Source organism: Chelonia mydas, chromosome 1 (assembly GCF_015237465.2).
Source record: "Chelonia mydas isolate rCheMyd1 chromosome 1, rCheMyd1.pri.v2, whole genome shotgun sequence".
Taxonomy (NCBI): domain Eukaryota; kingdom Metazoa; phylum Chordata; order Testudines; family Cheloniidae; genus Chelonia; species Chelonia mydas.
The window spans coordinates 102,844,097-102,857,664 of record NC_057849.1 but is presented as its reverse complement, the minus strand read 5'-3'; the positions used below and the strand labels follow the sequence as shown (position 1 = coordinate 102,857,664).

Sequence of the window (13,568 nt, the reverse complement as noted above, 5' to 3'; positions counted from 1 at the left end):
CAAATACAGTAAAAATCTTAAATTAATCAATCTGTATCATAAAATGTCTATGAATAGAAATTCATGATGGAATATTAAGAATATAGTAGTAGGAATATACCACCAACCATCTAACTAGGATGATGATAATGGTGACTGAAATGCTCAGGTAGATTAGAGAGGCTGTAAAAATTGAAAATGCAATAATAATGGGGGATTTCAATTATCACCTTATTCACTAGATCCATGTCACCTCAGGATGGGATGCAGAGATAAAGTTTCTAGATATCTTTAATGACTGCTTCTTAGAGCAGTTAGTTCTGGAATCCACAAGGAGAGAGGCAATTCTTGAATTAGTCCACAGTGGAGCACAGGAACTGATCCAAGAGGTGAATATAGCTGAACAACTTAGTAATAGTGACTGTAATGTAATTAAATCCTTGTGGGGAGGAGGGGAAAATGCAAAAGAAGACCACCACATAGCATTTAACTTAAAAAAGGGGAACTAAACAGAAATGAGGAAGCTAGTTAAATGGAAAATAAAAGGTATAGTCACAAGAGTGAAATGCTTGCAAGCTTTTCGGAAACTTTTAAAAAATACCATAACAGAGGCTCAAATTAAATGTATACCTCAAATTAAAAAAAAATAGGAAGAGGGCCAAAAAAAATGCCCCCATGGCTAAATAAGAGAGTAAAAACGAGAGTTAAATTTCAAAGTCACATCCTACTGAGGAAAATAGAAAGGAGCATAAATTCTGGCAATTCAAGTGTAAAAGTATAATTAGGCAGGCCAAAAAAGAATTTGAAGAGCAACTAAGAAAATACACAAAAATTAACAGCAAAAATCTATTTAAGCACATAAGGAAGCCTGCCAAACAATCAGCAGCTCAATCATCCAGGGCTTCCACTAACGGAGCACTGTGGAAAAGCTGAATTAATTCTTTGCATTAGTCTTCACTGCAAACGATATGAGGAGATTCCCCTAGCTAGCCATTCTTTTTAGGTGACAAATCTGAGGAACTGTCCCAGACTGATGTCAATAGAAGGGATTTTGGAGCAAATTTGATAAATTAAGCAGTAATATGTCATCAGGAACAGATGGTATTCACCCAAGAGTTCTGAAGGAACTCAAATATGAAATTGCAAAACTACAAACTAGGGTGTGTAACCTATCACTTAAATCATCTCCTGTACTGGATGACTGGAGGGTAGCTAATGTGATACCATTTTTTTTAAAAGGGTACAGAGGCTATCTTTGCAATTCCAGGCCAGTAACCCTAATTTCAGTACCAGATAAACAGATTGAAACTATAGTAAAGAACAGAGTTATCACACACACAGATGAGCACAATGTGTTGGGGAAGTCACATGACTTCTATAAAGGGAAATTATGCCTCACCAATTCATTTGAATTCTTTGAGGGGATCAACAACCATGTGGACAAGTAGTGAGCCAGTGAATATAATATACTTGGCCTTTCAGAATGCCTTTGACAAGGTCTCTCACCAAGGCTCTTAAGCAAAGTAAGGAGTCAAGGGAGAAGAGAAAAGGTCCTCTCATGGATGAGTAACTGGTTAAAAGACAGGAACCAAAGGGTTGGAATAAATGGTCAGTTTTCAGAATGGAGAGAGGTAAACAGTAGTGTTCCCCAGGGAGCTGTACTGGGACCCATACTGTTCAACATATTCATAAATAATGTGGAAAAAGGGGTAAACAGTACGGAAGCAAAGTTTGTAGATGATGCAAAATTTACTCAAGATGGTTACGTCCAAAGCAAACTATGAAGAGTTACAAAGGGATCTCACAAAACTTGGTGAGTGGGCAACAAAATGGCAGATGAAATTCAATGTTGATAACTGCAAAGTAATTCACATTGGAAAACATAATCCCAACTATACATACAGAATGATAGGGTCTAAATTAGTTATTTCCACTCAAGGAACAGATCTTTGAGTCGTTGTTAATTCTCTGAAAACATCTGCTCAATGTGCAGCGGCAGTCGAAAAAACTAACAATGTTAAGGACCATAAAGAAAGGGATAGATAATAAAACAGTAAATATCATAATGCTACTATAAAAATCCATGGTATGGCTGCACCTTGAATACTGCTTGTAGTTCTGGTTGCCCTGTCTTAAAAAGGATATATTAGAAATGGAAAAGGTACACAGAAGGGCAAATAAATGGTTAGAGATATGGAACAGCTTTCATATGAAGAGAGATTTAAAAGATTTAGACTATTCATTTTAGAAAAGAGATGACTAAGAAGGGATATGCTACAGGTCTATAAAATTATGAATGGAGAGGAGAAAGTGAATAAGGGAGTGTTATTTACCCCTTCATATAACATAAGAAGCAGGGCTAACCCTCTGAAATTAACAGGCAAGAGGTTTAAAACAAACACAAGGAAGTACTTCTTCATATGACACACAGTCAACCTGTGAAACTCATTGCCAGGAGATATTGTGAAGGCCAAAATTATGACTGGGTTCCAAAAAGAATGAGATACATTTATGGAAGATAGGTCCATCAATGACTATTAACCAAGAAGGTGAAGGATGCATGACCTGGGTGTCCCTAAACCTCAGATTGCCAGATGCTGGGATTGGACAACAGGGGATGATCACTTGATGATTTTCCTGTTCTCTTAATTCCCTCAGAAGCATCTGGCATTGACCACTGTCGGAAGACAGCATACTGGGCTTGATGGATCATTGATCTGACCCAGTATGGCTGCTCTTATGTTTGTAATTAATGTGCAACCCCTACAGAGTTGGAATACTTACTATAGTCCCTCATATGTGTCATATTATGGTTTCTAAATTACCAGATATTCCCTCTTCATTTCTAACTATAGGAGTTGAGTCTTGCGCTCCTTTTAGGCCTCTTTCCCCTTTTTTTAAAGATATTTTCACAATCTCCATGGACAGTGAGAATATGATTTATTTTCCTTAGATTTTGCTCTAGCAGGTAATTTACAGCCTGTAGGATCTAATCTACCTATCCTCTGGCTACTGGTTCATCCTGTACCTTAAGCATCATTTAGGCTAAGTATGACATTTTCTTAATAGTGTAGTTGGATTTCTTTTTCTGACTTTGATAATCTAATGATTGATTAACATTTCTGGGTCCTGGTTTGCCCTGGGTCCTGGCATAGATAAATGGATGACTTGTATTTTATGCTAATTCAGCTGGCAGGGAACCAATAGAAAACTTTAGTGGTCATTCAGACAATCAGGATGTATTCCTTTCTCTCTCAATCTCTCTTTCCAGTATTTCTGTTTTATCAAGTTTTCTTAGTTTTTGTTCTTTCTGCGCTGTGAGTACCAGCAAAAAATCTGCAGTAAAGAATAAGAGCAATTGAAAGTTGACAACATGCGATAGTGCTACAGGTCACATTATTGGGGCCCTTTTTTCCTCTATGTGAAATTTCCCGGGGTCCACTGAAGAAAGGAGGTGACTTCCAGTGGGAAACTGAAAAAGCAGAGTGCTTTTCACTGGTGAAGACTGAAAGTGAAGACCACTGTAATTCCCTAGTGGCAGGGAGGTTTCTCAGTCTATCACACTTGCATGTCTAGTAGAGTTACATCACTTTTTGGTAGCTGAAATGAAAATATTTTTTTAAAAAAAAGTCCCAGTGTCAAATCCTACCCTTTTGAAAGGTGTGTCTTCTAAAGGCAGGGGAACTAAGGGTGCATGTGCCATACTCTTTGGTATAACCTTTTGGTAGTTGGTGAAGGAAGCACAAAAGTTAGCTGTCTCCTTATAAATCCCTGGCCAAAAGAACTGGGCCAGAAACTGGCAAGTTTTCTTCCTTTGCCTCCTCTCTTCTGGTGACATTTGCCTCAACTTTAAGTCCCCCTGCCTTCTTCCCACACCTTTCATATCACCCTTCCTAACCTCATGTCCCTCCTCTTCCTCCCCTTTTCTTGCTGTTTCTAGAATACCCACTCCATTTCTAAAAAGATCAGAACCATCCATATTCGTATCTCACGGAAACCTGGAGTCATTCATCTGACACTGTCTGCAGCTGCTGTCTCTTCTGGAGGTCTCTTCTTTTCTCACACTCCCTGCCCTAGATAAGACCGGGTGCGGGTGTTGGGCTTCTCCTCTCCCATTCCTGCTGCTTCCAACTCTTCCCCCTTCCAACTGTTCTCTCCTCTGCCCCTCCACGTTGCTGTCATCTACTGTCTACCCAACTCCTCACTATTGGCATTCCTCTCTGATTTCGACTCCTGGCTCTCTCTCTATCTCGCTCTCTCTCTCTCTTCCCCTCATAATCTCTCACATTCATCTTCTCTGACTTTAGCTTCTATGCTGAAGGCCCATGATTCCTTACCCTCTTGTCTTCATTTGACCAGCAGTCCTGGTTCAATTCTCCCACATACCGAAAGGACCATTCACTTGCCTTGGTCTTCAAAAGGGCTATTCACTTGTGCTGGTCTTCACCAAGCACTGCTCTTTCTCTGATCTCTCTGTTTCTGAGTTCCCCATCTCTGGACATTATCTGGTCTCTTACAGGATCACGCATCAGCTCCCTTTCCTTCATGCCCTGTCTCTGGATAACACCATCATCCTGATTGTCACTCAGACCTGTAACCTGGGCATCATTTTTTACTTGGGCCTCTCTCCAGATTGTCACATCCAGGCTATATCTAAATCTTGAAAATTCTTTCTACATGATATCTCTGTGATACAGGCTTTCCTATCTATCTACACAACCAAAACCCTAATTCAGGCTCTCATGATCCTTGTGTCAATTACTGCAACACCCTTTTCTGCTGCTGATAAAATTATATTTCTAATCCATCATTTTCACCCATGTCATCCCTCTCTTTGAATCCCTCTACTGTCTCCCTCTTCTCCATTGCATCAGACAAAAGTTGCTTGCCTTTGCTTTTAAGGCCCTTCATAACCTATCCCACCCTACCTGTTATTTCACATTTACTATTGAGACATCAACTCCTGTTTCCATTTGGCCCATGATGCCAGCCTCCACTGTCCACTTGCTAAATTTTCAAGCAAGCACCATCATGATTTCTTCATGCTGTCCCTCATATATAGTAGGAGTGTGTGTGTGTATAGTATATCCCAGGATATAGTATATAATAGGAATATATAGCATATCCCATAAGCACCTGCACATCTATCTCCTTATCCTTCTTCAAAACCATCCTCAAAACTCTTTTTCTGTGATGCCCACATCTAGCTTGACCGCGGTGAGGCTGCAGGTGTGTACCACCACAGTCTGCCATGCTAACCAATGTTGTCTCATTTTCCTCATTGTTTTTCTGTATTCATCTGTTGTCTCTTGTCTTATACTTAAACTGTAAACTCCTTGGGCCAGGGACCATCTTTTTGTTTAGTGTTGGGCTTCTCCACTCCCATTCCTGCTGCTTCCAACTCCTCTCCCTTCCAACTCTTGTCTCCTCCTGCTTCCAACGCTGAGCACAATGGGGCCTTGGTTCATTGTACTGTCATTACAAATAAGAATGCACATACGCATTTTGTAAGAACTGAAAGTGCATTAAATCTTTGGCTCCTAAATTTTAACACTTCCAGGAATAACACATATTGCCATCTATTTTGCACTTGATTTTTTTTAACCTCTATTTGGGCTTGTTTGTGGGTTTTTTCCAGACGTTTTTAAAGTCTAGAGCCAGACTCCAGCCTTGCTAAGCCCTTTTTGTGCTGCTCTGGTGCTGTTCTAGTGAACTACAATGACATAAACCCTTCCCCTCTTCTCCATACTGGTACACATTAGACAATCCCTTAAATCACCTCAGCTTGCCCCAGGGACCCACATGATCAATGGCTGGTTCTAAGTTTGGGGAGGTGGTATAAAGTCATGTTGCATCTGTCCTTGGGTGCAAAGAGCACAGTTCTGGCTCATATGAGGATTGAACGCAATATTTTCAGTGTTCTGCAAGGCATCACGTTACAAAAAGAAAAACAGGGATTTTATAAATCATATAGGTATAACAATGCTTCGAAACTTCTGATGGCTGCTGCTGCTTTTTGCATTCCAATTGCTCATATTTAGGCAATTTTTCGGTTGTAGTTTCTGGAAACATCTCTCCCAAATAGACACTTACTGTATGAAATGTAATGCTGTAGGAAATGTTTGGATGCATCATATATCACTGGATTATTGGTTTATACTGGAAATGCTGACAGATCCCTAAATATTGGAAAACCATAATTTGCAGACACTGAAGTGGCTGCTCCTTTATTTTTTTTAAAAAAAGGCAACAAAACTTCAAGAATCCTCTTCTGTATTAGGGCATCTGATGAAGGCCATACCAATAGAATCTTAAGTCTCATGAGAATTGTCTCCTTTTATAGAACTTCTTATTCTCATTATTATCTTTATCATGGACTGGGTGAATTTTGTGCCATTTTCAGTTCTCATTACAGTCCTAAAGTTGTCATCAGAATGGATTAATTTTGCCAATTTTTTCTCATTTACAATCTTTTTTTATGAAAATGGATTTACTCTTATCCACTTTCTGTTCTCATGCTACTGTATTTGGCAGAGAATTAGAACATGATAGATCAGGCTTCAGAAATATGATATCTCATTCTCATGACAAAGACGACAACAAGAACTGATACTGGCATCTGAATGAATTCACTTACAGCACAATTCTAAGAGTGTAGTGAGAATAGAAAAGAGCATCATATTTATACAGAATGTTCCAATTATCCTGGGAAATGATTTAAAAGTTCTTCTTCTCTTTCTGTTCTTTCTTAGTGTTTCAAGATTCGTCACTGTGTCGAGACTCCAAGCTCTCTACATTTTAAAATATTTTTTTTAAAAAATAATATGACCTATTCTACAATTATTACTTATGAGATATGTTTTCAATTTTGCAAGTACTCCTTTTGAATTCAGTAGGATTATTCATATGAGTAAGGTCCTATAGGATTGTGCCTATATCTAACTGTAGGAGGAGGACCCAATTCTGCTCTTGCCTAGGTAAATGGCACTTTTGCATCTAATGCGGATAGAATCAGAATTGGGCCTTAAGCTTCAAACCTGCATTCTCTTCTGTATGATTTACACTCTGCTGACAATCAGCTAGGAGGGCATGATGGACAAGAACATTAGCTATGTATGCTTTTTGGAGCAGAGGATTTCTCTTATTTGTCTCGAGTATAGCATAATTTTGAAATTTGCATAAATGATATTGGTTGTTATTGTTATATTCATAATTATAAGGGCTGTCAAACAATTTAAAAATAATCACAATTATTCATGAGAATAAAAAATAGTCATGATTAATCACAGTTTTAATCACACAGTTAAACAATAATAGAATACCAATTTAAATTTAGTATACATATTTTTGGATGTTTTTCTACATTTTCAAATATTTTGATTTCAATTACAACACAGAATACAAAATGTACAGTGAATTCAAAGCATGCAGGAGCATACAAATGTTTAGCATATCTGGCACGTAAATACCGTGCAATGCCAGCTACAACAGTGCCATGCAAATGCCTGTTCTCACTTTCAGGTGACACTGTAAATAAGAAGCAGACAGCAGTATGTCCCTCAAATGTAAACAAACTTGTTTGCATTAGCGATTGGCTGAACCAGAAGTAAGACTGAGTGGACTTGTAAGCTCTAAAGTTTTACATTTGTTTTATTTTTGAGTGCAGATATACAAAACAAATTTCTATATTTGTAAGTTGCACTTTCATGATAAAGAGATTGCACAACAGTACTTGTATGAGGTGAACCGAAATACAATGTATTTTGTTTGGGTTTTTTACAGTGCAAATATTTGTAATAAAAATACAAAGTGAGCACACTGTATTCTGTGTTGTAACTGAAATCTATATATTTGAAAATGTAGAGAAACATTCAAAATATTTAAATTGGTATTCTATTGCTGTTTAACAGTATGATTAAAACTGCAATTAACCATGTCTATTTTTTAAATCTAATTAATTTGTTTTGTGTTAATTGCTTGAGTTGACTGGATTAATTGACAGCTCTAATAATTATCTTAAATGTAAGGATAGAGAGGAGTCAAAGTTTCTTATTTCAAACAATATCAAATACTACAATAATCTTTATTCATATTGGTGTAACATCAAATATATTACCTACCAATAGCGATAAGAAACTGCAGGATATTTCTATAATGTACATTGCTGAGGCATAAATATTTTCACTACTGGGAAAATTTAAGATCCACATGTGACAGATATTGCAACCACATGCACTATCTGTGGGAACCATATAGTATTTTATCTCTAAAGTGTGAAAACCTCAAAACCAAAAACAATCAAAATGACCTGGGCCTGACAATATGAGCTGTGCAATATTCATACCCCTTTGAACCAATATAGGTGATGTGAATTTGTGTGTTCCTTGCCCACTGGAGAGTGGGGTTTCCTGCAGAATGACTGGAATCACTAGGGGAGTGATTAATGCTAAATTCTGAGGTTAATGCAAAATCTTATGTTGATACCCAGCCTTTGAAGCCTGACCACCTGGGGAATATGAATGAGTTTTACCAGTTTTTAAGGGGCTAAGAGGGAAAGGTTTGGGGGATATAAAGGTTGAATTTAAATCCTCTCAGTGCCTTCTTTCTGATCTAGCAAATGGACATGACCTTTTGTTCAAGGGGAAGCCCCACGTCTTGCTGAAAAATGGAAAGGACTTGGCCTACCAGTGCCCCATGCAGAAGATGGGCTATTTCTGGTATGTTTAATGTGTGCACAAATCCTCCCCCCTCCCCTTTTTTTTTTTTTTTTTTTTTTGATTTATAAGTTTTCTCTGTATGCTTTTATCCTGTATAAATGTACTCTGCTTTGGAAGAGCTGTGTGTTAACTTATAACTGCTGGAATACATTGTTCATAGCTCTTGGAGAGAGCACAGCTTGGGGACTGGACTCACTCAGATCTGCTTGCTGGGAAGAATCACAGTTAACTGCAGGGAACTGCAACCTAAAACCCTGACCTGGAAAGACGAGGGACATTGGTACCTGCCCACAGACAGGTGAAGACTAAAGGCCTGAGACCTGAATAGGCATTTGTACAGCACACCAAGGAAGGGGTCAAAGGCATGATTATCTTGAAATTGTGAGATCACCCTAGTTTCAAAGGAAATTTTTTTAAAGGGGATCTTTCCCTCTCTTATCCCTCCAAGTGTAGTGAGCTGCCATTCTATCGCCCTCTCTGTCTAGGCAGGATATCTAGGTACTCAACTTTCAACCTTCTCAATGCTCGCTCACAGTCTTCTGTCTCTTACCCAATGACAGGTTTCAGAGTAACAGCCGTGTTAGTCTGTATTCGCAAAAAAAAAAGGAGGACTTGTGGCACCTTAGAGACTAACCAATTTATTTGAGCATGAGCTTTCGTGAGCTACAGCTCACTTTGTAGCTCACGAAAGCTCATGCTCAAATAAATTGGTTAGTCTCTAAGGTGCCACAAGTCCTCCGTCTCTTACCTACTCTCTCTGTTCCCTTGACCCTCAATTCCTTCTCAGTCTCCTACCCATCTTATTCTCCTTCTCTGCTGCACCACATTTCTCTGAACCCCCTTCAGTCTGGCTTCTGCTCCCCACATTTCCCATCAGTCTTCTTCCTGCTTCCCAAATTCCTCTGTTTCTCTGTAGCTTCGTGTTCTGTTTTTTAATCACTTTTCCTCTCTGTTAATCCCTACAGTCCCAGCCCTGCAGCTTCACTTTCACCTGGCCCCTCAGAACATGTTTCTTCCTTGAGAACATCCTGGATTCAGCCCCAATGGAAACCATGAAATTTGGCAGCCACCTTTACTGGAGGAGGAGACCTGACTTCCATCTACAAAGTTGAAAGGGTCATGCTGTGTTCCAAGGCCCATTTGATTTGCACTAGAACTCAGATCCCATGCAAAGCAAGATGTGCTGCCTATCACCAGTGATGATGCTCTGTATACAGTGTGGTTATAAATAATATGTTTATTTTTGGTCAATTATTGCCCTCTGGGAGCACTATGGGAAGAACTGTGAACTAATCTGAGTCCTAGAAAGGAGTAATAGGATGTTTGATGTGGTTTGAAATAACAAAAACAAAATCTGTTTTTTTAATGCCTTTTGCTTTTTACTAAATAAAAACAACATGAGGAAACCACAGGGGCACAGCTGAGTCCAAAATAATTGTGTTTACTAAATATATAAAAATATGGAAGGACTAGCTGCATACATGCTGGTTTCTTGCAGCTTCTAAAAACACAGAACACTCTGAGTACCACTAGAGGGCTCATAAACAATTTAATGACTATACTACTTACTTACTACACTATATACACTATAATTTTGCCTTATTCTATTTTTTAAATGTTATTTTAAAAACAAAAATTAAAGCTAATGAGAATCCTTATGGCACAGTTGTTCAAAAATGAATTTGTAGCACCATTTGCTAGTGTTAAGTCACTAGGAGTGGTGTACATTTCTTGAAGGAATACTTTTCAATTGGATAATTCTGTTTCAACAAAATGGAAATGTTTTGTGAGAATGTGTCAATTTCAACATTTTCTATAAAATTTTTGAAACTATTGAAAATTAAATGGAATATCTTTTGTTTTGAGTTTCTCATTTCTTTTTTACTTTTGTATTATGGTATAATTTGTAATTATTTTTTTTTAATATTGTATTTTATATTGTTATGTTTTGATGTTATTGAAACAAAATGTTTTGATAAGGTCATTTCAGCATTTCCAGATTGAAATATTTCAGCACTTCCATTCCGTGCAATATTTTGAAATTTCTTTTCCTCACAATTAAGAATAAACCATTTTCAAATGTTGGAAATTCCTGTGAGATGGAAATTCCATTTTCTGACCAGCTTTATAAGAACAAAAAGAATCTTCAGAAAAATAATGTAGGTTTGGTCCTATATTTTCTTTGAACCTTTAAAAAAAAAAGGTAGTTATATGGACATTGATAACAAAATTTACAGAAGCCAAATTCTTGGACAAAGTAAAAGAAATACTCATTTTACCAAGTGAGATTCCATCCTACCACTTCATTTGTCAATTTATTTTCCCTTTATTCAGCTTTGTCACGTATTGTCGTTGGGGGTGGGTCCCCAACCATTCATTCGTCAACAAATTACAGAGGGAAATGTGACCTTTGTGGTTCATTCATTAGGGACTGACACAGAATCTATTGGAGTCAATGGAAAAACTCCAGTTGATCTCATTAGGCTATGGGTTGGGCTTTGAGATGGTAATCTGCCTGGTGTAGGGATCCTGCCTATTGTGTGTTTGTAAAAATTGTGGTGTGTGTTTATGGACTAGATTTCTTCTTTCCATTCATCTCTGATCATCTCCTGCCAAATTGGAGACTCTCAAACTGGGCTTGGACCCAAACTTTTCAGCTTGGGCCCATCTCAGTGTATGGTGCTTTATGAATAATAATGCAATGGGGGAATAGAAATAATAGAAATATAAGACTGGAAGGGAGCTAAACAGATTATCTAGTCCAGTCCCTTGAACTAGATGTACTCTGAAGAGGAACAAACTACTGTAAGACTTTCAGTGTTCTCATTATGTTTCTTTTCCCTTTTTCTTCATCATGGTAGGAAAACAAATACTTGTGTAAAATTGTGTACTCCACTGAAGGTGGAATTTTGAGTTACACGTGTAATAGGAAACAGACTTGTTGAAAGTCTCTGGGTAAGGATAAAAGGGCTAAAAAACAAGGGTGATGACATGGTAGGAGTTTACTACAGATCACCAAACCAGGAAGAAGAGGTGGATGAGGCTTTTTTTAAAGCAACAAACAAAATCATTCAAAGTACAGGACTTGGTGGTGATGGGGGACTTCAACTACCCAGACATCTTTTGGGAAAATAAAACAGCCAGCATGGCACAGAAGACTGGAAAAGGGAAAATGTAGTGCTCATACAAGGGGAAATAAGGACAACCCAGGAAATTACAGACCAGTCAGCTTAACTTCTGTACCTGGAAAGATAATGGAGCACGTAAGTAAGCAATCAATTGCAAACATCTAGAAAATAATAAGGTAATAAGTAACAGTCAGCATGGATATGTCAAAAACAAATCATGTCAAACCAACCTGATAGCTTTCTTTGACAGGGTAACAAGCCTTGTGGATGGGGGGGAAAGCGGTAGACATGGTATATCTTGACTTTAGTAAAGCTTTTGATACTGTCTTGCATGACCTTCTCATAAACAAACTAGGGAAATTCAACCTAGAGGGAGCTACTATAAGGTGGGTGCAAAACTGGTTGGAAAACTGTTCCCATATAGTAGTTATCAGTGGTTCACAATCAGGCTGGAAGGGCATAATGAGTGGGGTCCCGCAAGGATCAGATCTGGCTCCAGTTCTGTTCAATATCTTCATCAATTATTTAGATAATGGCATACAGAGTACACTTATAAAGTTTGCAGATGAAACCAAGCTGGAAGGGGCTGCAAGTGCTTTGGAGGATAGGATTAAAATTCAAAATGATCTGGACAAACTGGAGAAATGGTCTAAAGTAAAAAGGATGAAATCCAATAAGAACAAATGCAAAACACTCCATGTAGAAAGAAACAATCAGTTGCACACATACAAATTGAGAAATGCCTGCCTAGGAACGAGTACTGCGGAAAGGGATCTGGGGGTCATAGTGGACCACAAGCTAAATATGAGTCAACAGTGTAACGCTTTTGCAAAAAAAAGCAAATATCATTCTGTGCTGTTATTAGCAGGAGTTTTGTAAGCAAGACCCAAGAAGTAATTCTTCCACTCTGATTAGGCCTCAACTGGAGTATTGTGTTCAGTTCTGGGTGCCACATTTCAGGAAGGATGTGAACAAATTGGAGAGAGCAACAAAAATGATTAAAGGTCTAGAAAACATGACCTATGAGGGAGGATTGAAAAAAATGGGTTTGTTTAGTCTGGAGAAGAGAAGACTCAGAGGGGACATGATAACAGTTTTCAAGTATGTAAAAAGTTGTTAGAAGGAGGAGGAAGAAAAAATGTTTTTCTTAACCTCTGAGGAGAGGACAAGAAGCAATGGGCTTAAAGTGCAGTAAGGGAGGTTAAGGTTGGACATTAGGAAAAACTTCCTAACTGTCAGGGTGGTTAAGCATTGGAATAAATTGCCTTGGGAGGTTGAGGAATCTCCATCATTGGAGATTTTTAAGAGCAGGTTGGACAAACACCTGTCAGGGATGGTCTAGATAGTTAGTCCTGCCACAAGTGCAGGGGACTGGACTAAATGACCCCTCAAGGTCCCTTCCAGTCCTATGATTCTGTGGACTTTCTCAAGTTTGACTGTCTTCTATATACTTTTTTTTAAAATCCCCTTTTCTACTTTACTCTGTCTCCTGGGAGAATATGACTATTTGCCTTTTTTATTTCATTTTTTCAGTAAGTAACTGAGGATCGCCTTGGTGGGAGGAGAATTTGAAAAGATTTTCTTTCAGCGAGTTAATCATGATTTTGGAGGGAATGGTAATATTTTCTTCCATAGTCTTATAGATGAGAGGGGATTAATTCAGGGCAGGTGGAGAGGCTCCACAGCTTGTTTCCTCTTCTCTCCCATCACAGTTTGCCCCTCTGTAGTTTTCATTCCCTACCCT

At 38.3% G+C, this 13,568-nt stretch overlaps 1 long non-coding RNA gene across 1 annotated transcript in view; it reads left to right on the top strand.

Moving 5' to 3' along the window:
• Nucleotides 1-10,587, top strand: part of LOC122463756 — a 37,737-nt gene extending 27,150 nt beyond the window's left edge. The window contains exons 2-3 of the long non-coding RNA XR_006287372.1: nucleotides 8,594-8,696; nucleotides 9,662-10,587. This is a non-coding gene — a long non-coding RNA (uncharacterized LOC122463756). The remainder of the gene's footprint in view (nucleotides 1-8,593; nucleotides 8,697-9,661) is intronic.
• The last annotated feature ends 2,981 nt before the right edge of the window (nucleotides 10,588-13,568 follow it).